Here is a 25,269-nt window from a genome sequence, read left to right as displayed (position 1 = left end):
AGATGAGAGAAATTGAATGATACACAGATAGATGATGGAGGATAGGTCAGTAGATAGATGATAGATAAAATACAGATGAGAGAATATAGCTAGATGATAGATGTTCCTGTAACGTTTACCCATTCAGTCAATCATTTAGTTGCACATGTGGCCTGTTATAATGAACCCACTGGTGCAGAATGCCAGGTTCCTCTCCTTTCTACCATTGGAACGTACCCTTTCATAGGTATGTGAGGCTTCTGTGGAATTTAGAGATCTGCTATAAGCCTTAAGCTGAAACCACACACCCACACACCCACACCCACACACACACTTAAATGTATGCAGAGGTACCCAACAGTCTGTAATTTTGGAATGGTGAAGTTCAACTGTCTTTCCAACATTCTGCTTTGCATAAAGTAGCTACTTGATGCCCATGTGACACTAATGCAGCGTTTTAGACACTGACTTTCTTGTTTAACAAAGACCTTTTCAGAGTCAGTTAAATGTGGTCAGAACCTTTGACCAAGGAGTCAGTTGGCCAAACAGTTTACTAGATTTCCTTCTTTGTCCACACAAGGCCATACATGATGGGAAAGTGGTCCTAGCCAGTCTAAAGATGTTTTCCCATTAGTTGTAGTGAAGTCATATTTCAACTATACATAAAGTACTGATGAATCTACCAGGTCAAAAGAGAAGGTTGCATACACATAACATTGAGAATAGACGCCTTGGTGGTGCTATTATAAGCCCACCTTCATCTGGAGTGGCCAGTCTCTTATTTATACACATCAACTGTATTTGTAAATGCTTAAAAATGTATGTGCAACTTTTATAAATTATTTTATATATTATATTATAATATTATAATAATATTATAAATTATTTTAATTTGAAATGGCTATAACTGAGTAGAATTTTCTACCTATAAGATATAATGCCTCCCCAAGTATTACTTATTTTTCTTTTGCTGGAACACCACCATGACTAAGCCAAATTTCAAATGAATTTATTGAATATCCTATTCCATTATGCTTGATTCCCATTGATTTGAGGCATTTTAAATGAATCCTTACTTGAGTCTACATCTTTTAAACACCACTAGTTCCATCAATGAAAATCCATTCACCTTTTATTGATAGGCGTGACTTTCTTTTAAAATCTAACCATGTTGGGAGGTAAGGATAGCAGAAGGACATATGGTAGTTCTTCTATGACACAGGACTTTAATTAGTATGTATTACCAACTGGAACATATTGAGCATTAGAATGTGTACTTTATCTGATTACACTTACATACACATACACACACACACACACACACACACACACAGAGAGAAATGCTCAAGCACACACACATACAACATACTGCCCAGAATACCACACAGTGCAGCACTAATCTTTTCTGATCCATGGACAGTCCTGCTGTCTCTCATTGACACTCTGCAGTGAGATTCAGGTGGAACTCCAAGTCTCTAATCCCCACTGCAACCCACACAGAAACTCCAGAGTCCTATTGGAGAAAGCCAAAGTCATTAGCCATCTCTCAGAACCACCTGACCCCACCCATCCTCCTGGACATGCCCACTCCTGCTCTCCCTGAAGCACAAGTCATGGGCTGATTGCTCCCTTCAACACTTGACCCTGTGACAAACAAGGAAACCATTTTCTCTGGTTGAAGCTCACACTCTTCTATAAAATAAAGATAGTTACAGTAGCCAACCGATGACGCATACGGTGAGTAGGAAGATTAAGTGAGAGAATAGTTTTAAGCATTTGGTATACTATCTACATAGTAACGACCAATAAATATGTATGGCTTTTCAAGGGCCTTTGGTTGTTCCACTAATGCTACACTGTAAACTGCTCGTCTTGCTTTCCACAGATATTGATACAGGATTCATTTGGCTTCGGGCACCTCACACTGACATTGTGCTCAGCTGTCTGACGACTGAGACCAGTGCAGTAAGCCTCAGATTTTGGAGGCACTGTGGCAACACTTCCCATGTAACATGCCTAAAAGTTCTTGACAAACACATCTCCCTCCCTATTATTTGTGAGATGCCTGAGAGCAAGGGAGACTCTGTTAGTCATCCCCTTTTCCAGGATCACAGCCAGACCCAGAACAGAACACGTGTTCAGGAAATTTGTGTTGTTTAAGTGGCTTCCTCCTTTTTCATCCCTACTTCTCTTTTCTAACATACCCCCAAATTCCACATTAAAAATTCTGACACTTTTATATTTATCTGTAATTCTTATTGAACTCTTATGATACCCAGTCTAAAAGCAGTATAGTTTAGAAAGTACAGCCCAAATAGTAATTTATGCCCATCTCTTCAATATCTTCTATACCCATCCCATCTACAATGTACAGTGTACCTCAGGTCTTGATTTTCTTTCTCCTTCTACCCTTTAAGCCTTTTAGTATCAAACACCCTCTTCTGGCTTTTACCAGCCCACCCCTCAAACATAGCAATCAGCTGTTGGGGTGTCTGTAGACTGACTATAGTGCAGTTAATACCGACATGAGTGCGAGAGGAGGGTCAGGTATCTCCGATAACTACTGATTTGTTTCCTCAAAATAAGCAATCAGAAGTGCGATTTCTAGATTCCATGCCTGAGCACTGATGGAATTCTCATAAAGTAGACTCATGAAACATCCTTCTCAGGGCTCTGGCGTTTAGGGGGATCTGTTCCACGCAGCTTTGCATCAGTGAAGACTGCTATTGGTATGCATGCCTTACATGCTACCGAGTCACTGGATTTGAGAGAATTGAATTGGGAGGTTCACAAAACCCACATGCTAGAATGAAGGGGAGTCATCTGGCTGCAGATATGACAACCAATGAACAATGCTCAAGAGTGGGAGGAAGCCAAAGCTGAAATCCTAGGGCAGAGGCCCATATCAAGGAAGGGCACCTGCTGTGGTGAATTACTTTGTAGGGTTTGAATGAAAAAAAAGGCTGGAGGGGTAGGGAAGCAATGGTCGTGAGGACAGGACCTCAGAAAGCCACACTGGGCCCATGCTCTGGAGCTCTTCACTGAAAGAGCAGAACATCTAGAACACACCCTACACATGCCCAGCTTGTCTTCAGCTTCTACAGGCAGCTACCAACCCCACTGAGGCTTTGCTGCTGTGCCCATGAAAAAAAAAAGCAACATCCACATCCATTGTCTTTCTCAACCTTTCCCTTTCTTCTCTCCCCTCCCCCACCTTCTCTCAAAAGCATGCATGAAAACATCTCACTATTTTGAATCAACCTGCAGTATATATATTTTTTTACAAGGATCCTCCATGTGGGCTAAGAAATTATATCTGATCTAGTTAATTATTATTTTTCTCACCACGAACACCACAGTTGTAATCTATTTAGAATATGAAGACAGCTCTAAAATTATTATCAAAAATATTGTTTTGCTACTTACTAATGGTACAGCTCATGGTGAGTCAAGAGGCTGCAGTAAGGGGAGTAAGAGTCTATATGTCAATCAAGCTACCGTGAACCCCAAGCTCATCATTTCTTATTCTCTGCCAGTTGTTTTCCCACCCAGTGGCTAACATGTCAGTGAGAAAGCATACGATGCTAGAAAAGAGTAGCCACCAGAGAGCTCCCACTGCTTTTTTGGAGAGCCAAAGCTCAGAGCAAATATTGACCACAAGCTTTAGAAGAGCCACTAGACTCTTCTCTGTTGTGGAAAAAAGTTGGGAGGCTTTTCATAACACTTCACACCCTCAGAGCAGTAGTTAGGAGAAAACAATTATGGAATATCCTCCATGCCTCAACAAGCATCCAGACACTCACCAAGGCCATTCCAAAAACCCTGTGGCCAAGCTATCTCAGTGCAGCAACTTGGGCTCTAGAAATGAACAGAAACATTCCTCTTGGAGTTAGCTCTGGGAATTCAAGATGAACAGGCTTAAGGGAAGGTTCTCTAGAACCTTCTGATTAAGGTCCAGGCGTCAGAACTCAAGCCAACGCCTCTAACATGGACAGGGTAGATGACCAGCAAAGATGCTGACCTTTTTGTAGATGAGTAGGTCAGTAGATTATGTTAGAACATCTGACTTATCTTTACAAAGAGACAAGTAGAACTTTTATATAATTCCCTCTATATGCACCATCAACAATATGGAAGTTTGATTTGGTGCTGGGAGAATGCCTGCCTAGTGAGAGTCTGTGACACTGGGACATGAGGAAAGAGTTTCATGCTAACAGTTATAAGTGAGGACAAAAAAATCAAAACAAGCATGTCAGGGGCTAGCCACTCAGCCATCCAGCTACAGAGTAATCAATCCATGGCATAAGAGTAAGATTTACAGAGGTAGGAGATCAGGAAAAGCCCAGAGGCAAAAGGTAGATAGGATAATTTAAGAAAAACTGGCTAGAAACAAGCCAAACTAAGGCCTGGCATTAATAACTAAGAATAAGCCTCTATGTGTGATTCATTTGGAAGCTGTGTGGCAGACCCCCCAAAAGAAAGAAAAATCTTACTACAGGAGTAGAATAAGAGACATGAACAGTGGCTCTCCAAGGGAAATCTTAAGTCTTACTCACCAGAGAAGGGGATCATGGGTCTCAAAACAGAAAAACCAGACATTAATATCAAGACAGAACACCAAGCTAGGAACGTTGTTATCAATAAAACAATTTGACACAGAGACACTTAGCCTTCACTGGGTTCCCAAACCTTACTCTTCCATCCTAACCTACTGTGTGCAGACACACAGCTCCCTGTATTGTTGGGGCTTTAGGATATTCATGCAGGGTCTCTTCCCCAGGGTCTTAGTTCCTCTTACAAGTCAAGAAGTGAAACAGGACAGAAAATGAAGAGGTACGTGGTCCCAGGTGACAGTGGAGCCATTAGTCCTTAGTTTGGAAACCTCCTGTCCCAAGGTGTAGTTTCAGATTTTTCATGATGAGTAATACACCACTCATCACAATGGTACAAAATGGCATTTTCATGTCATTTTTAGTACTAGGAACTGAACACCAAGTCTTTTATACACCCAGGCAAACTCTCTACTACCAAATTGTATCTTCAGCTTCTTTTTCTTTTGTCCCACTTTGAGACAGAATTTCACTAGGTTGCCCAAGTTGATCTTGAACTCACGATTCTTCTGTCTCAGCCTCCTGATTTGCTGAGTTACCAGACTTGTCACCAGGCCTGGCTCATGTTGTGCCTGCTGTGCCCAGACTCTGAACCACCCCCCCAAACCACCAGGAGACCAGATCCGATGCAAAAGCAAAGAGTCTTTTTAATTAACGAGTTAATTGTGTTAAATCAGGTCCTCTGTCTGACACAGTGGGTGGAGCAAGACTGACCCCTAGTAGCAGTGGGGCAGGGAATATATTGCAGTAGAGCATAGCAACAGTCTCAGGACTGGTGTACCTCCGGGTTTGGGCAAGCTGTCCTGAGTCGATTGGTCAGCTGCAGAAAGGTTGTTGTACCTAGTGGCCCTCCCAGGGTGGTTGCTACACTCTGCATTCCAGTATTATCAGTAAAGCACATCCAGAGCCTGCCAGCTAACTTCTGATTGGTTCCTTGCCACATGGAGGGTATCTGGCTTCCTAGTGATTAGGGCAAGGTCTAGTGCTCAGCATATGTTGCTGAGTCAGAGGACCATGTCTTGGGTCTTTTTGCCAGCCTGTCATGGCTTCCAAAGCAGAGAGCTTAGTGAGGGTCTGGGACCTTCTTGATCATGAGTTCCCCAACCATAAAGGCTGTCAACATAGCCAGAACTACCCTGGCATGAAAACAGGTCTCCAGTACCAATTCTGACCACACAATCTCATTAGCCTCAGGCCTAGCATTCTGGGAATACAGGTAGTCCCTGTACCTTACCTCACATGAGGGCGGAAAGGTATTCAAGATGCCCCAACATATCTAAGGAGTAAGGGGTGACGCCAGAGAACATTCTGATGACAATCACAGTACACAAAAGAGACTGTCTAGCTGTGGTAGCTTTCTGTTTCAATCTTAAACTAGCTTGGTGGTTTGAGAAGATACACAGAACCTCAGCCCGTAGCCTGATTTGATAGTTGGCTTCACCATCACTGTACAGTCATAGAATTGTAGATTTATAGCTCTTGTTCTCCCCAACCAGACTCAGATCCTGCCTCTTCCCCAGCTGTTACTCTGACTCCCCACCCTCTTCTCAGATGACAACATGCTCAGAGTTGTGTCCACAACTCAACACTGGATGGACCAGGACTCATCTGTTCTAACTGTTCTAGCAGAGAGAACCCTATTACAAATAATGATCACCAATGACAAGACACCCCTCTCACTTATTTAGCACTGAGAGCAGCAAGGCAAGACATGCTGTAGTTTCAACAGTAAACTGCTGATCTCAGTGGACCTGGGCCTCTTTCCTATAGATCGTACAGTTGAAACACCAAGATGTCAGGTTGCACTCAGGGCTGGAAGTAAGTCAAATGAAGAGAACTGGCCAGAACATCACACCACTGCCCTCCACCCACTCTTTACGGCCCCATGGACCCCATGTCTCACCAATTCAACTCTTAACAACTCAGAGATGGCATTGTTTCTCTCCAACACTGCTACAATTGACTAAACCCAGGCCCTCAGCATTCCACCCAGAATCTTACCAACCTCCTCACTCCTCTCTCCGAGGTACCCACATGCCCTGCTCTGATAGCTAGTGTTTCTTGTCAGTTTGATATAATCCAGAACTACTGGGAACAAGACTCTAGACATACCCATGGGAATTATCTCAGTTACAATAATAGATATGGGAAGACCCATTTTACTTGTGAGTGGGACTATTTCATGAACTTAGTCCCGGACCAAATGAAAAGGGGAAAGGATGCTAAGCACAGACATTGCCTCCTACTTGACTGTGGATGACCATTTCCCTCAAGCTTCTACTGCTGTGTGATTCCCATCTGGGTCCTGTCGCTGCTTCAGAGCCCCCAAATAAACACACAAGACTTATATTAGTTACAATGCTGCTGGCCAATGTCCAGGGCTTCTCATTGGCTACTTCTTTCTTAAGTATTAGCCCATAACGACTAATATGTTTTTACAAGTTCTTATCTTACCAAGAATGCCAGTCTCATGCATCCTCTCCTCTAAGGATCACAGGGCAACTCTCTAACTACATTTCTCAGAATCCTCCTTCTCTCCTAGTCCCGCCTATCTTTCTTCCCTATTGGTAAACAGTGTTTTATTCATCAACCAATAAGAGAGACACATTTACAAAATGTCATCTCCCATCATCTCTTTTCTGTCTAAATAAAAATGTTTTTTAACTTTAACGTCATATTATATATAAAGAAACAGTTATCAAGTAAGAACTATAGTTATAATATTGAGTCCATTAACACTTAGCAAGATTTAAAGAAAATATTCTGTCATCTATCCTACCTTTGAGTTTAAAGTCTTATATGTAACTTTTCTATCATAACTAAGGAAAACTATAACCATAACTATCTGTCTTTAACTCCATTAAAGACCACAGAAGGATAATATATAAAACTCTAGAGTTGACAAACATCTCTCCACCTGGACAGTCGCCCAAAATTCCTCTGTAAAGTTGGAGCATCCATCTTCAGCCCATAGGCCACAATGTGTCCGGCAGACTTCTCAGTGAAGCAGGAAATTTTAAATGTCCATCTGTATTGGCAGTTTGTTAGTCACTTTTCTGTGTCCTGCAGAATGTCTACCATACTCTTCCATGAAACAGGAACCTTTTAGTACTGTCTATCTTGCTTTGCAAATTCAGCAGTCACTTTCCTGTGGGTCCTGCATATCCAGTTTGTACAGTTAAACAGTCCAGGCGAGAGCGGTTTCTTGCTAGTCTCACCATATTGAAAGCAAACTCCATAATGAGTTTCTTCAATGCCCATCTTCCTCTCAGAAATAATTGGTATTCCCAGAGCAGTTGTGTTTCACTGTCATGAAAAACCCTAAACCATTTTAATGCCATAATCTTAAGGTCTTTGAAAGGTTTGAAGACTATCCATCTCAAGTGTATCTCTATATATCTAGAAAACCTAACTAAACTGTAAGTTTTGACTATTATAGGTTACTATCTATAATCAGTACTTATACGTTTTTAAAAGAGCTGTATAAATATATATCACTAAATTGATCTTAAATTTGTATCAATAAATGAAAGTCCATTCCAATACAAAGTATTCATTTCTATACCATAATCCCCCTTTACCTTTAAAAAGAGATTGGTTGTGATCATTAACCATTTATAACCATCCCCATTTAAATGAAAATAAACATTTATAAGCAATATTTTGGAATTTGGGTGTCATTCATTCCAAACTGCTTCCTGCTGGTTGGGGTCACTGTCCATTCCATGGGGATCATGACAAAACACAGAAACATGGCTAAGTCCTTGTTTCTGTAGTCTGTAAGGCTGCATTATCTCAGCTGTTTTAGATGTTGGATCACTTGGTACACTGTTTCTGGGGGTCTTGCATCATCAAACCATATTACGTCCAGAAGGAATCCATAGCTTTACATTTTCAGTGGAAACACAAGCAAAAACTCTTTTCCCAAGTAGCCTGCCCTTATATTTAAAATTTAGAAATTAAGCATTTTTAAAATATATAAGTTGGATTAATTTAGCAGCACCTATAATCAAATGTATTTTAGCAAATGTAGCTCTTTACATGGTAATCAAACAATTTAAAGCATGTATAGTATATAGTATCCAGACTATCTGAGTATTTTCCATCTTTACCTGTTTTTTTTTATTATTCTATTTCTTTTACTTACTCTTTTTTGATACAGGCTTTCTCTGTGAAAATCTGCCTGCCTTTGCTTCTGGAGTGCTGCGATTAAAGGTGTGTCAGTATACCCAGCTACTTATTTTTTCTTTTCTCTCAAACATAAGTATATTTTTCTTTATTGTAAATCTGTATCTTTTTCTAACCATATGAGTCTTATGTGCTCACTAACAGCCTTGGTTTTGGCCGCTATGCAAATGAGGAAGTTGCTCTTAAAAGGATTGTCTCTCAATGCCTGGGAAGCAGAGCTCACCCAAGAAGATGCTGCTACCAAGAAGCTGTGCTTGCCTCTTGTTTGTTTTTTGTTTTTGTTTTGTTTCTAAAATCCCTTATTAAGTTTTTGTGAAGTTTTTATGTGCAAGTATTTAGTATCCAACATTGCCAGCGCCATAATGTTGTGGGATTCCCTCCTGGGCCCTGTACTGCTTCGGAGCCCCCAAATAAACACACAAGACTTATGTTAGTTACAATGCTATTGGCTTCAGTGTTTTTATTCATCAAACAATGACATATTTACAGAATGACATCTCCCATCATTCTATAGCTGTGATTTCCACATCATTATGGACTGTAATCTACAACTGAGCAGAATAAACCCTTAAGTTTCTCTTGCCAGGATATGTTACCACAGCAACAGAAAGGAAACGGATATGTCCTTCATGTAGCTCTGCAGAGTGGCTGATCCTTATAGCCTATGGAATTACCATGACCCTCCCAGGAGAGAACTGTTTCCCAGTGGCACTCCCAAAACTTGCTTGAATTTCTTATTACGGTACACAGTGTCCTCCATCATGAGTGTCTATAGGTAAGACCTACCTCATTTCCAGCCACCCCGCTCAGTCAAAGGCTCACATATTTCCAGTCATAATAACTGTCTTGTCACAACTTCATTACCTCCTCATCCAATTCTTGGCACTATGTCTCTAGTCCTTTAAGTCTCCACTCATTCGGGAATTGGCTCCTTTAAAATCAGTCCCAGAGAAAGCGATTAGTCTGAATTCAAATGATTCCTTGCAGACATTAACTATCTGTTACCATGTGTTGTCATCTGGTGTCCTCATGCCTGCCTTTGCCGTTAGACTAGACAAATCCCTCTTTCAGAGGAGAAATTGTCTCACCGACTTGTGACTCTTCAGAGTTTCATTCTCTGGCTCAGTAAATGATCACTATATGCATGAATGATTAGAGAAAGATGACAAGTACATGATGAAAGAGATGACAAGTACTAGATGTCCTAGTAAGTTTTAACTATCAGCTTGACATAGCCTAGAGTCATGTGACAGGGGAGTCACAGAGCAGGGACTGTCTCGATCAGTCTGGCCTGTAGGCATGTCTGTGGGTGATGTCTTGATGGTTAATTGATGGTGGAGGGACCAGCTTACTTGTGGGTAGCACAATAACTAGGCGGGTGGTCCTGAACTGTAATAGAAATCTAGTTGAGGACAAACTAGCAGCATCTCCCATGGTTCCAGCTGTATTCCCTTGTATGTGAGCACACGCCTTCATCAGAAGTAATGCTGTGTAGAATAAGAAACAGGCCTGGTGTACAGTTTCTATCTTGACGTCCCTCAGTGATGGACTACAGCCTGGATCTGCAATCTAAATAGACCCTTTTCTCCTCAATGTTGCTTTCATTTAAGGAATTTTAATTGTACCAACTGAAGTCAAATTAGCAAATCATGGGCAAACAAGTAAGCAGAGAAAAATGGGTATGTGAAACAAGTGGAAGTACTGAGATCACATCTGTCTTTTCATTGCCCATGCCCTGGTGGCTTCATCTACTGCCGTGTCTTCCTCTATACTCCTGCCTCATTCTGTTTCCAAGTCAGACCTAACCACATGGGCTAGAGATTCACATATGTGACCTCCTCCCTGGATTTCTCCTTCAGTAACGTCTAAGACTTAGAATGCTTAAGTTCATGGTTTTCCCTTCCTTGATGGCTATAGTCTCTGTGTGAACATGATAAACCTAATTCCTCTAACTTTTAAGTCTTAACTCAGACAAGCCCCATCACTGCCACTTGGCTAGTATGTCTGCCATGCCCAGTTTTCCCTGCTCCACTGGTACTATTTTATACCAGGAAGCAGCTGTGACACTCACAACTTGTTCCAGGTCTCCTGGCTTGTACTTTGTCTTCATCTGTCCCTCGTTACCATGCCACCCTGATGAACAAGGAACCTCCCTTTGTTCCCTAATGTCTCATGCCAAGTGTAAACTCTCTAAGGACGCTGAGCGCCCATGCTGAGCTTTCACTGGCTCAACTGTCAATCTTATAATTCCTTTCATCCTGTCATCTCCAATGCGGTGACACCACTTTCACCTCCTGGGAGACACTGTGCCTTCTGGGACTCCAGGTTGTTTGGCACATGGCAGAAAATTTCTTGTGAAACACCCATTCATTCTTCCTCCATAGCCTGTGAACCTCCTAGATCAGCTCATTATGCCACCTCCTGGGGAAGCATCTGCTGCTGCTGGGTAGGGCAATCCCCACATCTTTCCTTGGGATCCCCTAATCCTGCAACATAGCACTTAACCATGTAATTCTGGTGTCCTTGAGACACTGGGTGACTGACTGTGACCAAGTCACTGAACACAGAGGCCATCTGAGTTATATATTGCTAGTGTTTTCTCCTGGGTTTGGGAAGCCCCCTCCATCATGACCAATGCTCAAGGGATATGGTGAGCTTTCTAAACCCAGTGCTTCAACTGTCTCCAGAGCGGTTCAACTCAGAAAATTCTTCCACCATTCTCCTAATATAGAATGCTGTTTTTCCCCTTTGGATTCGTAACTATGGTTTTCATAGGTTGAATCGTGCCAGTAAATACTCTTCACATATTGCTGGTAGGAGTTTAAAGGATTCAACCCTTTTGGAAAGCAACTTGGAAATATGTATCAAGGACCTTAAAAATGTCCCCTGGGTATAATACTATTACTTTTTTATCTTGATGAAAAAGAGATAGAGACTGAAAAACCTTTATAGTAAAGACATTCATGATATTACTTACAGGAAACAGTATTAATGTCAACAAAAGGGAATGTCCATGCAGTGACTTTTAACTGATGTTAATATGATACCATTAGTAGTTACCTGACTCATGCTAACTGAAGAAAGGAGGATATAAGATTTTTATCTCTGCTAGTTGTTCATACTATGCTATAATACAGCAGTGTTAGTGTGATGTAATTAATGATATAGATTTATCCATATTTCTAGATTAAATACTTTTTCAACATTGGCTATTTGATTTTAGGATAAGCATATTTATTTATTTTTGGCTTTTTGAGACAGGGTTTCTCTGTGTAGCTTTGGAGCCTCTCCTGGAACTTGATCTGTAGACCAGGCTGGCCTTGAACTCAGAGATCTGCCTGCCTCTGCCTCCCGAGTGCTGGGATTAAAGACGTGTGCTACCATCACCCAGCAAGCATTATTTTTAAACAGCATATTTTAATATTACAGACAAGATAATGGTAGACATTTTAAGATATTTTTATAAAGATTTCAATATATATTTTGAAAGAAATGTTAATATAAATTAAGTTACAGGAATTCATAGAAGATGTCTAGCCAGGTATTGCAAAGATATAGAATGACTCCAGTCCCTTTGCCAAGAGAGGGAGGGGTCAGGATAAGAAGGCCGCCTTTGAGGGATCTTTCATTTTCTCAGAGGGAAGTCTGACAAACAGATAATTGGAATCCTCTAAGGAGAGGGGGATGTGACATTCACTGAGCATTAAAAACAGTGATCGTTCGCTACAGCTGAGTGGAATGAGAGTCACAGCAGAATAGTTTGACCTTGGCAGCCATGTTGGATTGGTAAATACAGAGCGCCAGTCTATAGAGAGCTGTGATTCAGTAAACACATGCTTCAGGAGACACTTCCCTAGCACGCTGCCAAGCCCACACTGTCTACTGTGGTGTGAAGTCAGAGCTGTGGGGCGGGGGTGTGATGAGAACTGAGTCAGTCCCCTCAGTTCTAAGCTCCTAAGCCCCATGAGGCCAAAGGTGTTGCCACTCAAACATGAGGTTAGCCTTTCCCTGCAACCAAACAGAAAAGCCATTCCTCCACCACAGAGTTTAGCTACCACAGCCCCAACGCCAAAGCTGTGTTTGTACTTCTGGTCAACCATGGAACTGCTCCCTGGGCTGAGCTGAAGCTAGCTCACAGGGGAAGATGTCATAGGTCAAGGGTATTTACAAGTTCCCTAAGGATGTCTCTGGCATCAGCTCCTCATTAGAGCCCTTAGGCCTGTGGGTGTGGCTCCATTGGCAGAATGTGAACACATGCAAATCCCTGTGTTTGGTTCCCAGAACCATATAAACCTAGCATAGTGGTACATGGCTGTGTAGTTCCAGCATTCTGGAGGTGGGGGCAGAAGGATCAGAGGTTCAAGGTCATTCTCAGCTATATAGCAAGGTCAGTCTAGGCTCGGTCTCAAAAATGAAACACGGCCCTTTGAACAGGTGTCCATCTGCAGTGTCATCACTGCCCTGACCAGATGCAACCACCTGTCCCCGACTACTGCCTGTTATTCATGTGGTGAACAATGAAATCACATGATCCATTCAAACTCTGGGGCTGAAGAGAAGGAGCCTAAGTCCCAACCCTGCTTGTCCAATACCGTGGATCTCAAGTGAGGATCAGAAATTAACATTTTAATAAACATCTACGATGAAGGAAATGACAGATTTCACTGAAGGACCTACAACTGAGAAATGCTGTTCTTGAGTCTCTGTGCATGAATCAGGGAAGAGTATTTGCTAAGCTACTGCCAGTTTTGCAAATATAATTCAAGGTTCTGGCATTTGGGGACAAGGTGTCACCACCTCACAGTAACCCTGTTTCCCTTCCTCCAGCCACTCCCCATCATGTCCTCCAGCCTCTGTTCCCCATCATGTCCCTTGAACATCTCCATTATGGCCATTTTAGTTTGGAGTGAATTAATATCTGTGCATACACTTGTCCCTCCCCAAGCTCTATTCAGACCTATTGATGTTTCTTACACCTAACACCAGACTTGCCCTTTAGAAGTGTAGAGAACAAGAGGGCAGCTGAGGGCCACGGTCTCTCTAGGATCTGAGGTTACTTCACTTAGAGCTCCTAGGTGTGAATCAAATGAGCACCATGAACCAAGCTGAAGGTTTCACCCTTAGAAAGGTGTTTCAAGTGTGATGGTTATGTTTCCAAGAGACAGCCGTCTACTGAGAATTCACTCAGCCTAAGGCAGTGCCATGAGCTCATTCTATGGAAGCCACATGGCAATTGGCAGTACATGCTCATCTGGGATCCAGGGAGAAAAGAATAAAAGTTATTGTTTCTCACAATTCAGCAGTGACCTTGAAGCAAAAGAAATATGATCTTGTTAGTTTGAGGAGTGATGCCAGACAGGATCTTCTGGACCCGAGAAAGCCATTACCTTACTGTAGCTGTGGTTATCTGGACAAGAGCTGCCTGAGGTTGCACTCACAGGCATTCCATTATGCATTCGAGAAGGGCTCATGACAGTCTGAGACACTTCATGTGTCCAGGGGAGAGCATGTCACTTTCTGTAGTGGCATAGCCCCCGATAGGTTGTCTATGTTCCAGTAAACACCCCCCATTCGTGCCCATGCAAACAACCATAATTAAACTCAGCCGGCTGAAAATGGGATCTCAAAGTAGCAGAGATGGGGTCTGAGTGTAACAGGGAGAGAAAATGGTCAAAATTCAGTATATAGCGTACATGAAATCGTCAGGGAGCAAAAAAATAAAATAAATTGATATGTATCTCTGCAGCAGCAGAGGGGAGGGGGAAGGACAGGAGGAGGAAGGGTTTGGTGAAGGGAAGATGAAAGGGGAAGGAGAACAGAAGGATGAGGAAGAGGAGGAGGAAAGCAGGAAGGAGAGGAGGAGGAACAGGAAGAAGGGGAGGAGGAGCAAGAAATGCTTATAAGGCAGCTGTGGTGGCCATGGTGATCAGCAAATGAAGAGAATGAGGTAAGAGGGTTTCAAGTTCAAAGGTCAGAATGGCTGTGGCTAGTGATATAACGGGGAAAATGCTTATAAAACTAAGACCATTTGAAAGGAGGGAAGTGTTCATTTCACGTCTCCCAGAGTCACGGGACTCTAGTAAGATGAGGAATGACAATCTCCACCAGCCCCTGTGTCTCCAGAGACAGTGATGGGAGCCCCTCAGCTGAGGTGACCAGCCCATGGGAATGGAACTCCATACAGCTCTTTCAGACCTCAGCCTCCTGGTCTCTGGAACTTCTGACATGAAGAGTTTCCCAGTTCATCTGTAGAAAGTGTACACACACATCTGGGTCCTCCATTTTCTGCTCTCAGGCTGTGTCCACCTGGGCTGTGCTCAGTGGTGAGGTGGAGGCCACAGAAGTGGGTGAACAGCTTTGCAGTTCAGTGAGTCCCTCCACTAAAGCCTTCCTCCAAGAGGGCTCTGTGCAAAGGCCTCGTGCCCGATGTCACTGCTTCACTCATGTGCAGTGAAAACATTTACCCCAGCTCCCGAATTCTCCACTCCTCTTTCAAGTTAGCCAGAAGCGGTGGCACAGTGTTCCCGGCCCTTCCTAGCTAGGTTCCATGCCTGTACTCCTCATCCTTCATGGTTTAAAGGACAACCAGGCATGTGTAGGGAATGGATTTTCTCTGGTCAGTCGAGTCACACAGGAACCCAGCAAGAGGCAAGTAAAGGCACCATCTTGCTCCTCCATGGCCTCAGTCAACACCCCCCACCCCCATTCCCCATCTCTGGCCTGTTCTTGGTTACTCTTTCACCTTTGAGAACAATGTGGGAAAGTGTCACTGCTCTGCCCTTCTAGGCATCTGTGGAGCTGCTCAAGGATTGTTTCCAGGTGAAGCACTTGGCCCTGCTGCATAGTAATCAGGAGTGGTCTGAGTCTTGGCTTCTAACTCTGTGCTGCTACTTACACGCTTGTTCCTTAGACCACAATACCTCCCAGGACCCAAACCATGGCTGGGAATATCATATTCCCACATAGAGAGCCTGGTTCGTATTCTGCTGGATCTTCCACAACGCATAGCCTTGTGGACATAAACAAGGCCTCCTCCCATGCCTGGAATATTGCAACATTTCCCTTAAGTCAGAGGCTATGGTTCTGAGACTGAGCGTTGTCAGTCCAGCACCAGGGTGCCACGTTGTACAAAGAGAACCTACCATTGAGTCTGTGCCCTTCTGGTACCTTGTGTGTGGCCAAGAATTAGCACTGCTTTCTCATCTAAGACTTTCCATCAGCATGGAGATTGAGGGTACCCAAGATGACACGAGAGAAACGAGTTTGTGGCTGTGCTGGCTTAATGCCCAAGCTCCTTCTGGAAATGTGAGCAGCCTCCAGCAAGGATTCCTTCTCAGGGCATCTCTTAGGAATAGATCTCTCATGACCCTAGAGCTGACATACCAAGGATAGCAAGCAGGAAGCTCTACCCACAACCAGCACTTACTGCAACATTCCCAAGTTCCTTTCAGCTTGGGAATAATATGAGGCTACAGACTTAAACCCAACATGTATGCACTGTCCACATGACCCTTTTAAACAAAAATACATACTGATTTTATCACATATAATTTATATCTGTAAATCCATATCAACCTATGGTAATGGGAACAATTCAGGCAATAGAATCTAGAGTTAATGATGCCTTTGAAACGCACTTGTCGCTAAGTGTGTTTACCACTGAGTATACAAGATTGAAAGAAGTCATGAAAGCTGCCCTTAAGAACCCAAAACCTATTCATAGCCACATTACTTGTAATAGTCAGATCTTGGAAACAGCCTAGATGGCCCTCAACTGAAGAATGGATAAAGAAAATGTGGTATATTTACACAACGAAGTACTACTAAGCAGTAAGAGACAATGACATCCTAAAATTCTCAGGCAAAGGACAGAACTAGAAAAAAAATCTATCCTAAGTGAGGTAACCCAAAACCAGAAAGACAAATATAGTATATACTCATAAGTGGAAGTGGATACCAGGCATAAAGCAAAAGATACCCAGCCTACAAATCCATAACTCCAGAGAAGCTTGAACCCTCTTCCTGAAACAGATGGAAACAGATGCAGAAATCCACAACTATCCAATGAGCCAACTCCCTGGAGTACAATCAAAGTGAGGGAGGAGTGATAATATGAACAAAAGAGTCAAGACCATGATGGGGAATCCCACAGAATTAGCTGGCCTGAGCTAGTGAGAGATCATTGACTCAGGTCTGACAAATGGGAAACCTGCATAAGACCAAACTAGACTCCCCCTTAATATAGGTGATAATGGTGCAGCTGGGACAATAAATGAGGCCACTGGCAGTGGGTCCAAGACCTAACACTAACGTACAAACTGACTTAGTGGAGACCATTCTATATGGAGAGATACTTTGCTCATCCTAGACATAGGGGTGTGGGGGTGGAGAGGTGCCTTGGTCCTGCCTCAACTAGATGATGGGACAGACTTAGTAGACTTCCTAGGGAAGCCCTTACCCTCTCTGTGGAGCAGATGGGAGGAGTGGGGGAATTGAGGGAGTGGGAACAGGGATTAGAATGTAAAAAATAAATTTAAAAAATTAATTTGGGAGGGCATACAGCAAGGGTGAGGAGTGGATATTAAGAGACTGATAGGTGAGTAGGACTGGGATGCATGTTGTGAAATTTCCAAATAATTATGTTTTAAGAAAAAGGAGAAGGGCAGGGAGGAAAAGTAGAAAGGAAAGACAGAAAAGAAGCGTAGGGGGAAACTTAGGACTCCGCCATTAGCCAAGTGGCGCTCTAGAGACTCATATGGATGTGTGACGAAAGGGTGGAACTGTGCCGCTAACCACACCCACTTTGGGTATGACTAGAGACAGGGTGGTGAACTACACCACTAGCCAGGCCCTCTTTTGGGCGTTGCTAGAGGTGTGTACGGAGGAAGGAATAAAAGACCAAGCCGCAGAGCCTCTCGCCTTCCTTTCTGCTTCTGGTTCGGTAGTGAAAGACTTGACTCATGTGGGCTGCCCGTTCTCTCTTGTAAGCAATTTCTACAATAAACAGTTACCTATACCTTCAACAAGTGTGCCGTATATCATTGCAGCATCAGAGAAGAAAGGCGATGACACACAGGAAGGCAAGGAAGAGGGAAGAAAGAAATCAGGGAAAATAAAATCCCAGGAGGAGCTCCTAATTGCACAGTGAGGCACCTCACACTGTGCGGCTTGACAAAGCATCTTTCTCTTAGGCTTTCTCAGGTTACACACAGTCTGGTATCTAAAAATAAATCTGGGGGTGGGGCTGAAGGTGCAGCTCTGGTATAGTGCTCACCCAGAGTGAGCATGTTTCTGGGTTCTATCCCCAGTACTACAAGAAAGAAAAAGATACAGGTGAGGTTATCTTTCACTCCAACAAAAATTCTTTGGGCGCACAGTAAGTTGCAAGAATGGAACAACAAATTTTAGGTCTAATGCACTATTCTTCCAGGCGGATGATAAGTTTCACTTCAAGGCCTCAGAAAACCGTGGAGGTGCGATTCATCAGTCACCAAGAGTGAATTGATTTAAAATCCTCAACAGGCCCATCCTGACCTCCCCCCTCCACACTCACCACCAGTTCCTCTTTGACCAAAGGTAAAATCTGTAGGTAAACTGAGAAACAGTAGCAGAACATGGAGGCACTTTCTGGCTAAGGACAACTTGGATCCACCATGTCGTAGAGGGCCTGCTGCCCTCACATGATGCTGAGGTAAGAGGGTTACTGAAGTTCAGCCTGGGCAATATAGAGAACTCTTAGGTAAAAAATCAAAACTAGGAAACAAGGATCTGCCCTAAAATGAAGATAAATAAGTTTTTTGGTTCTTTTGGCAAACTGATTAGCTATGAATGAATTTAAGAAAAATATTGCTAAGGGCTGGACAGCTCAGTGTCCTCAGAGCATTTACCTATTGTGTGTAAAGCCCAGGGCTCAATCCTGGCACTTAATGATAATACGATAAGTCGCATCTTCTTGGCTTTCTTAGAGAATGTGTAAACGTATTCATATAAGTTTACGCATTTAAGTCAAACAAGCCCCACTTAAGGATGGGTGTATGAGCCATGGTGTGTGGCCAGGTCCTCAGACCATGAAGGGGCTTCTTCATTTGTTCAGTTGAGACCATGAGCCAACATCCCAGCATGAACTGTGAAGTGGCCTATTGTCTATACAGACGGAGCCAATGCTTGCTCCGTCTATAAATTAAGAATGTAGCTTCAACCATTATTTATGAGTCATGTACCCAAAGGCCCTGGGAACATGCAGAAACAAGGGTCCCTTCAGAGGTGAACACCAGCAGCTAGCACTGTTGTGGATTTCATTAAGGGTGGACAGTATTTGGCTGACCATGCAAATTTCCTAAAGGTTTTCCTATTTTTTCATTGACACCTACGAAAAGGATTTGGGTCCATCAAACTCTTTACACAGACCTAACAAGGAGAATCTTCTAGAAATGTCTCCCTAAGCACTTGGCAAGCCTCTCTCAGGAGCAAAAATTAACTCCAGATAATGTTTATTAACTCTTACAAATTAATCGCTGTATTAGTGGCACTCAGTTGCTAGTGGTGCATGCTTTTCTTGGCCAAGAATTAATCGAGTTTGAGCTCCTTAATAAAACTCGGCTAGGAACAAATTCTTTCTTACACCGTTTACATTTTAAAATGACAGCATGATTTTCTTCTGCGTTCAGAAAGCAAACTTCAGGAAAGAGAATTTCAGCCTCCTGTGGATTAACCCAGGAACCTGGGAACGATGAACAGTGAACTCCTGTCTGAGGAGACCCCCATAGATGACCCCCCACAGATGGGCTATTGGCCTACATATCCAAACTCACTGGGATTCTCTGTTTCAATAGTCATTATGCTTCTATTATATTTACTTAAATGTTATATCCTGGGCTAAGGATGGGGCTAAATTGGTGGAGGGCTTGAAAAGCATGTGCAGGACCCTGGGTTCGATCCCAGCACTGCAATTAAACCAGACATCACGGCACACGCCTCTCCTGTAATCCCAGCATGCCTCAGTAGAAGCAGTGGGAATCTCGAGTTCAAAGCCATCCTTGCACTCATAGCTAATGTGAGGACAGCCTGGGCTACAGCAACCTCTGACTCAAGAAGAAAAATAACTACTTTTTAAAAACTAATTTAAACACAGAAGCCAGAGCTGATGTGAAACACCTGCTGACCACAGGGCACCAAAGAGAGCTGCCTGAGGAGCACAAACACGTCTGGTTCGTTCCAAAGCACATTTTCAAGCTCAGCTGGTTCCAGGACAAACAATGGGCTCAGACTCCCTTTTCTGAAGAGAACACGCCCCTGCTGGATAGCAGGGCCAGAAGCTGAGTATACAAACAGACACTGGACAGATGAGACCTAAAAATAGAACTGTGACAGTCAGCCCTCAGCACCTCATCCAGGAAGCCAGCCCCCTTGTCCCCACAAACAACCCAGGAGCCCAACCTTCGGTCAGCCACACTGAGAATGCTGTCCTGCTACTCCAATGACCAGCTGGGTGGGAAACAGTATTTCTGTAAAGTTAGTTAGCCTCAGATGGCTGGAGCTTGACTAAATTGCTGGAGCAACCTCTAGTTTTGATCCCTTTCTTTTAACTCTGGACCAATGGAAAGGGACAATGGTGCCGGCTTCTAGCTAGCTGCCCCTGCCTTCCCAGGCCAGCAGCCCCTAACCAGGACCCGCAGAAGGTCTCCTCCTTTTGCTTCTTGGAAAGTTCTGGTAGTCCTTGTGACTCCTCCAAACTCAGCCCTGGCAGTTGACTCTTTGCTCTGGCCACCTAAGATGAGCGGCCATTGCCTTTCTTGTTGGGTGGCCCTGGTTTATTTTTCCAGGTGAAACGCTAGTCACGAAGGGGAGTGCATAGGACTGAATGCTAGTCTGGAAAAAAATCCTTTTCTCTGCCGTGTAAAACCACAGAGTAAAAACGTTGCTTGCAGGGATGCCTACTGGATCTGGAAGCTCTCTCCAGCAGGCACACTCAACCCGCACAACACAAAGACACACGTGACTCCTATAAAATATTGTCTGAATCCGCATGTTTGAGAGGCACAGATACACACACCTATGTTAGAATAGTATAGCCCACATATCCCGACAGTGAGAAATTAAAACAAATTTTTATCAACTGTGCTACAAGAAGACCAAGTCACCCCTCTCTTGTATCTAAAAAAAATTACAAATTATTGTCCAATGAAATACTTTCCATTGAGCATACAGCCAAAAATGTAAGAATAAAAATATCCCAGAGATGTGTCAAGTAGTTAATTAACAAAAAATGTTGTGCTTTTCTTTTAGATGTTTGTGGTATTTGTGCTTCTTTCTTGCGAAACCTGGTTTATTTGCTTAGACTAAATAATATTCACTTACATTTGTGGCTGTAACTTTTTTCTTAAAGAGAAACATCCTCCAGCACCAAAAAACCCAAACCAAAACAACAACAAAAAACCAGCTCCTACAACCTAGTCCTGGAGTCTTCTTTGCTTAAGATTCCCCAAACTGGAGGTACAGACCATTAACATAAGCTGGTTGAAGGAGGCTCCAGCTCCTGTCTTAGTAGTGAGACCCCCTGAGAACCTCTCCTGTCCCGAGTGACGGAAGATAAAGGGACATCTCCCAGGAATTACTCTGCTGCTTCTGTCCTCCTTGGAGGCTCATGGCCTGGAAGTCTGTGGCTTCATGCCTCCATCTTCACTCAGGAACAGGAGAGGCTGGGGAAGAAGAATGGAACAAGGGGAAAGGTCTGAACTCTGGTCCATTGGTGGTGGGATCCTAAGCACTGCTATCTAGCCTCCCCGAGACATAATATGCTCACAAGTTTCCAGCATAGGCCTGGAGACGATGTTTGCTCCTATCTGCTTGATCCTCCCTCTCCTGGGTCCTTTTAGTTCTGTGAGTGGAAAGGAAAAGGGGAACAGGAAGGACTGTCCCCTCCCCATAGCTGCTACCTGCCGTGCCGTGCCAACTCTGCCATCTTAACTGCACTACTCAAAGCTGACCAGAGAAATGCAGCTGATGGGGTACTTACCCAGGTAGGGTGACTTCTAATTTCCTCCCTGTGGCATGATGGAACACTCTGACAGACACGACTTAAGGGGGAAATGGGTTTTCTTGGCTTATACTTCCACAAGGCCCATGGTCGAGAGAGTTCAGGGCAGAAACTGTGCTTGCTGCTAGCCTCCGCATGCATGCTCAGATAGAGTTCTTATATCAGAAGCTGCCTATGGATGGTGTGGCTCACAGTCGGCCCAACCCCCAACACCAGTTAGCAATCAAGAAAATGCCTCACAGGCCAACCTGATCAAGGCAACGTCTCAACTGAGACTCCCTTCCAGGTGTGTCTAGCTGAGTCAATTTGACAGTTAAAGAGACCTAGTACAGAATGGAGAGAAATTACTAGCATCAACTTACACAATTGCAGAGGATAGGCACTCTATACCTACAGTTAGCTAACTGGAGACCCCAGAAAGTAGAAGATTCTGGTCCACTCATGGGACCAGGGAAGCTTAATGTGTGAGGACTAAATGTATAAAATCCCAGGAAAACACATACATTGAAACTCAGGTCTCCAGTAGGATAGTACTAACAAAATGGGGCTTTGGGGATACAACGGAGAACAGGTGAAGCCAAAGAGGTGAATCCCCAACAATGCAGCTGGAGTTCTTATAAGAAGAGAAAGGCTAGATCTTGCTCTATTTGCCATGTGAGGCTACATCCAGAAGGAGGATGTCCATAAGCCAGCCACAAGTCTTAAACACCGAAGCTGCCAGCCCCTTGTCCTGGAGTGTCTAGTGTCTAGAACTATGAATGACATGTTTCGTATTTAGGCCATCCACTGTGTTATTTTTGCCACTGTATCCCAAATACACAAAGGCATCAGAAAACCAGCAGGTGAGGAGACTCAAGAAGAGCCAAGACTTCAGTCCAAATCCAAAAGCCAGACAAGACCAGTGACCCACCCAGAACCATGTTCTGCCACATGTCTAGGCAGCCCAGCTCCAAGCAAGCTGATGGGGAACTGGTCTCTGATGTCTCTTGTAAGGACAAGAATGAAATCAAGAAGACCTCAAGACCTCAGATGAAACTAGCAATCTCCCCTGGGCACCACATTGAAGCACTATCACACGAGGGAGTTGGGCTTCAGCACAGTACTTTGCAGAGGACACAGTTGAGCCCTTGAGTAAAGCAATGGATGAGTGAGCTTAAGAAAGATGTGGGTAATCTAGATTTTAATTGCTCTCTGAGAGAACACTAGGACTGTAGGTATGGGCTAAGGAGTACCAAAGATTCATGCAAAGTCTACTACAAATATATGAAACCCCTGTAGGCAATTAAAAGATGGTCATATTGTATACATGAATATACGAGTATGAAGTGGCTAGTAGTTACCGTTTACAGAAAATTATATATATAACTTTATATTGATTAATATAAATATATATACCTATCAAGGCAACATTTCATAGAACTCAACAGGATTCAAATTAATTCACTTCACTGATTTTTGTTTGCTACCACTGCCTCCTGAATTTCACATGGACTATTAGCCTGAACGCAAACACTGATCAGGTAGGCTTTGACCGCAGCCTGAGAGCTTGCGCCTGAGGCCAGCTGCTAGATGGTGTCAAGATGCTGGTCCTCAGAGGATCCACTCTGAGCAGCAAGTATACAGTGGGAGCACGAGATGCCTAGGCCGATCATGAGAGTCTCAGTGCTCCCCATAAGACTGTAACCATCCCTAAAAAACCTCCTGTGCTCCCTCAGGCAGGCCTTATTTTTTTTGCTGTTGTTCAAATGTTTAAGATTAGAAGAGCCTGGTTGCTTTAAGTCTGTCCATGTGTGGTCTCAAATTCATGACCTTTGTTCTAAGTAGAAGAATAGCCTGCTGTAGTTGGCACAAATATCAGGTCCCGGAAGCGTATCATATCAGGCTCTTAAAATGACTTTTAAAAAGAGATGCTGGTACTGGGGAGATATTGTGCTCAGTAGGGGGCGTGCCACAAAAGCATCATAATCAAAAGTCAGATTCCCCAGCATCCACACATCAGGCCCAGCATCAAATATCTGTAATGGGGAGGCAGAGACGAGCAGATCCCTGGAGCTTGCTGGACAGCAATGTCTAGCTGAATCAGTGAGCTCCAGGGTTAGAGACCCTGTGTCCAAAACAGAAGGTGGAGAGCAACTTGAGAAAGACACCCAAAGTTAACCTCTGGCTCCCACAAGCATGCATACATGTGTATGTACACCTGCAGACGTGCATGTGAGCATGTTCATACACATACACCAGTGAGATACTTGCCTTTAAAACTAACGCCTTTAAAGAGCTAGGGGTGTAAATTAGGGATGGAACATTTGCAAAGTATGCATGAGATCACGGGTTCTAGTCCCAGGACTACAGGACAGAACAGAAGAAAAACAAAACAAAGAAGACCAACAACAATAATAGTTTCTTAGAAAGCAATCGGGTCAAGTAAGACACCAGGTTATTACCAGCAGAGTTAACGGTTAGAGCTGGCTCTGAAACGCTTGCTGTATTGCCCTTCCTTGGAGAAGCCTCAATAGGCAGATCAGCATCCTTCAAGGAGTTCAGGGGTAAGCAGCATCGACCTGGGACCTTGAACTTTCCCTTAGGATGCTACCCCAAGAGCATACTCATCAGGCTAGCTTTCAAAGTGTCAAAAAGCTTTGGGGATCTTTCATTCATAGTAGGCATTTTGACTCTTCACTTCTTTAAGATAATTTGCCCAGGGGTTCTAAATTACAGAGTCAAACTACTTGTCACACCAATAAATTCCCCTTATGCTAACCTGGGCTCTACAGGCAAAGTGGTAGAAAAGTAGGCCAAGTTCACTATGTGTAATTTATTTGGTTTCAAGAAGATAAATCATCACAAGGAGGGATTTATACTGACTGTGTGATTCACACCCACACCCTTGTGCTTGGAAATGTGCTGTTGACAAAGCAAAATAATTAAATAAATCCACCAATAAATAAAATAAAAGCCGAGTGACTGATCTCTACTGTTCTCTCACACCCTGGCTGAAGATGGAGAAGTTCCATGTGATATAGAACCAGTTCCAGATCTCAGGTGTCCCAATCCCCAGGTCTAGGCGAGGTAAACAGTTTTGATGAAGTCCACCTGTAGCGAATCTTTGTCCACCCCGTTGCCTGTGAATATGGTTATCAGCTGCACCCCTGCGCAGCTGTGTGCAGGGAGTCAGTCTCAGAACCAGTTATGTGGAACACCTGAGACTCTCCGAAGGCTCTGGAAACCCCAAGAATGGAATCTGGAATTGAGAACCACAGGGGGCCGGAGGGGCAGTGAAAAGGAGGGGCCTCTTCTAAAAGAGGAGAGTTCCACACGGGCTGAGTTCCAGTTTCTCCTTTATCTCCTTCCAACCCAGACAGAATTCAAGGGCATCCCATGTCCAAATGAGCATCTAATACACACTTCAGTAAGTCCTGCACTTGGTAGCTCATCATGTTTTTGCCCCAGAAGCTCCTA

General features: G+C 43.6%; 2 long non-coding RNA genes across 8 annotated transcripts in view; one reads left to right on the top strand and one right to left on the bottom strand.

The window, feature by feature from the left end:
- LOC121133788 overlaps nucleotides 1-9,217 on the top strand; it is a 30,799-nt gene extending 21,582 nt beyond the window's left edge. For all 6 annotated transcript variants that reach the window (XR_005870773.1, XR_005870769.1, XR_005870771.1 and 3 more), the window contains 2 exons: nucleotides 8,752-8,804; nucleotides 8,922-9,217. This is a non-coding gene — a long non-coding RNA (uncharacterized LOC121133788). The remainder of the gene's footprint in view (nucleotides 1-8,751; nucleotides 8,805-8,921) is intronic.
- The window catches only part of LOC121133790, a 64,410-nt gene extending 43,084 nt beyond the window's left edge, over nucleotides 1-21,326 (bottom strand). For both annotated transcript variants that reach the window (XR_005870775.1, XR_005870774.1), the window contains exon 1: nucleotides 21,227-21,326. This is a non-coding gene — a long non-coding RNA (uncharacterized LOC121133790). The remainder of the gene's footprint in view (nucleotides 1-21,226) is intronic.
- Nucleotides 21,327-25,269: the final 3,943 nt, after the last annotated feature.

Source organism: Mesocricetus auratus, unplaced genomic scaffold (genome assembly GCF_017639785.1).
Source record: "Mesocricetus auratus isolate SY011 unplaced genomic scaffold, BCM_Maur_2.0 Super-Scaffold_100024, whole genome shotgun sequence".
Taxonomy (NCBI): Eukaryota; Metazoa; Chordata; class Mammalia; order Rodentia; family Cricetidae; genus Mesocricetus; species Mesocricetus auratus.
The sequence above is the reverse complement of the archived record's forward strand: the minus strand, read 5'-3'. Positions and strand labels throughout refer to the sequence as shown.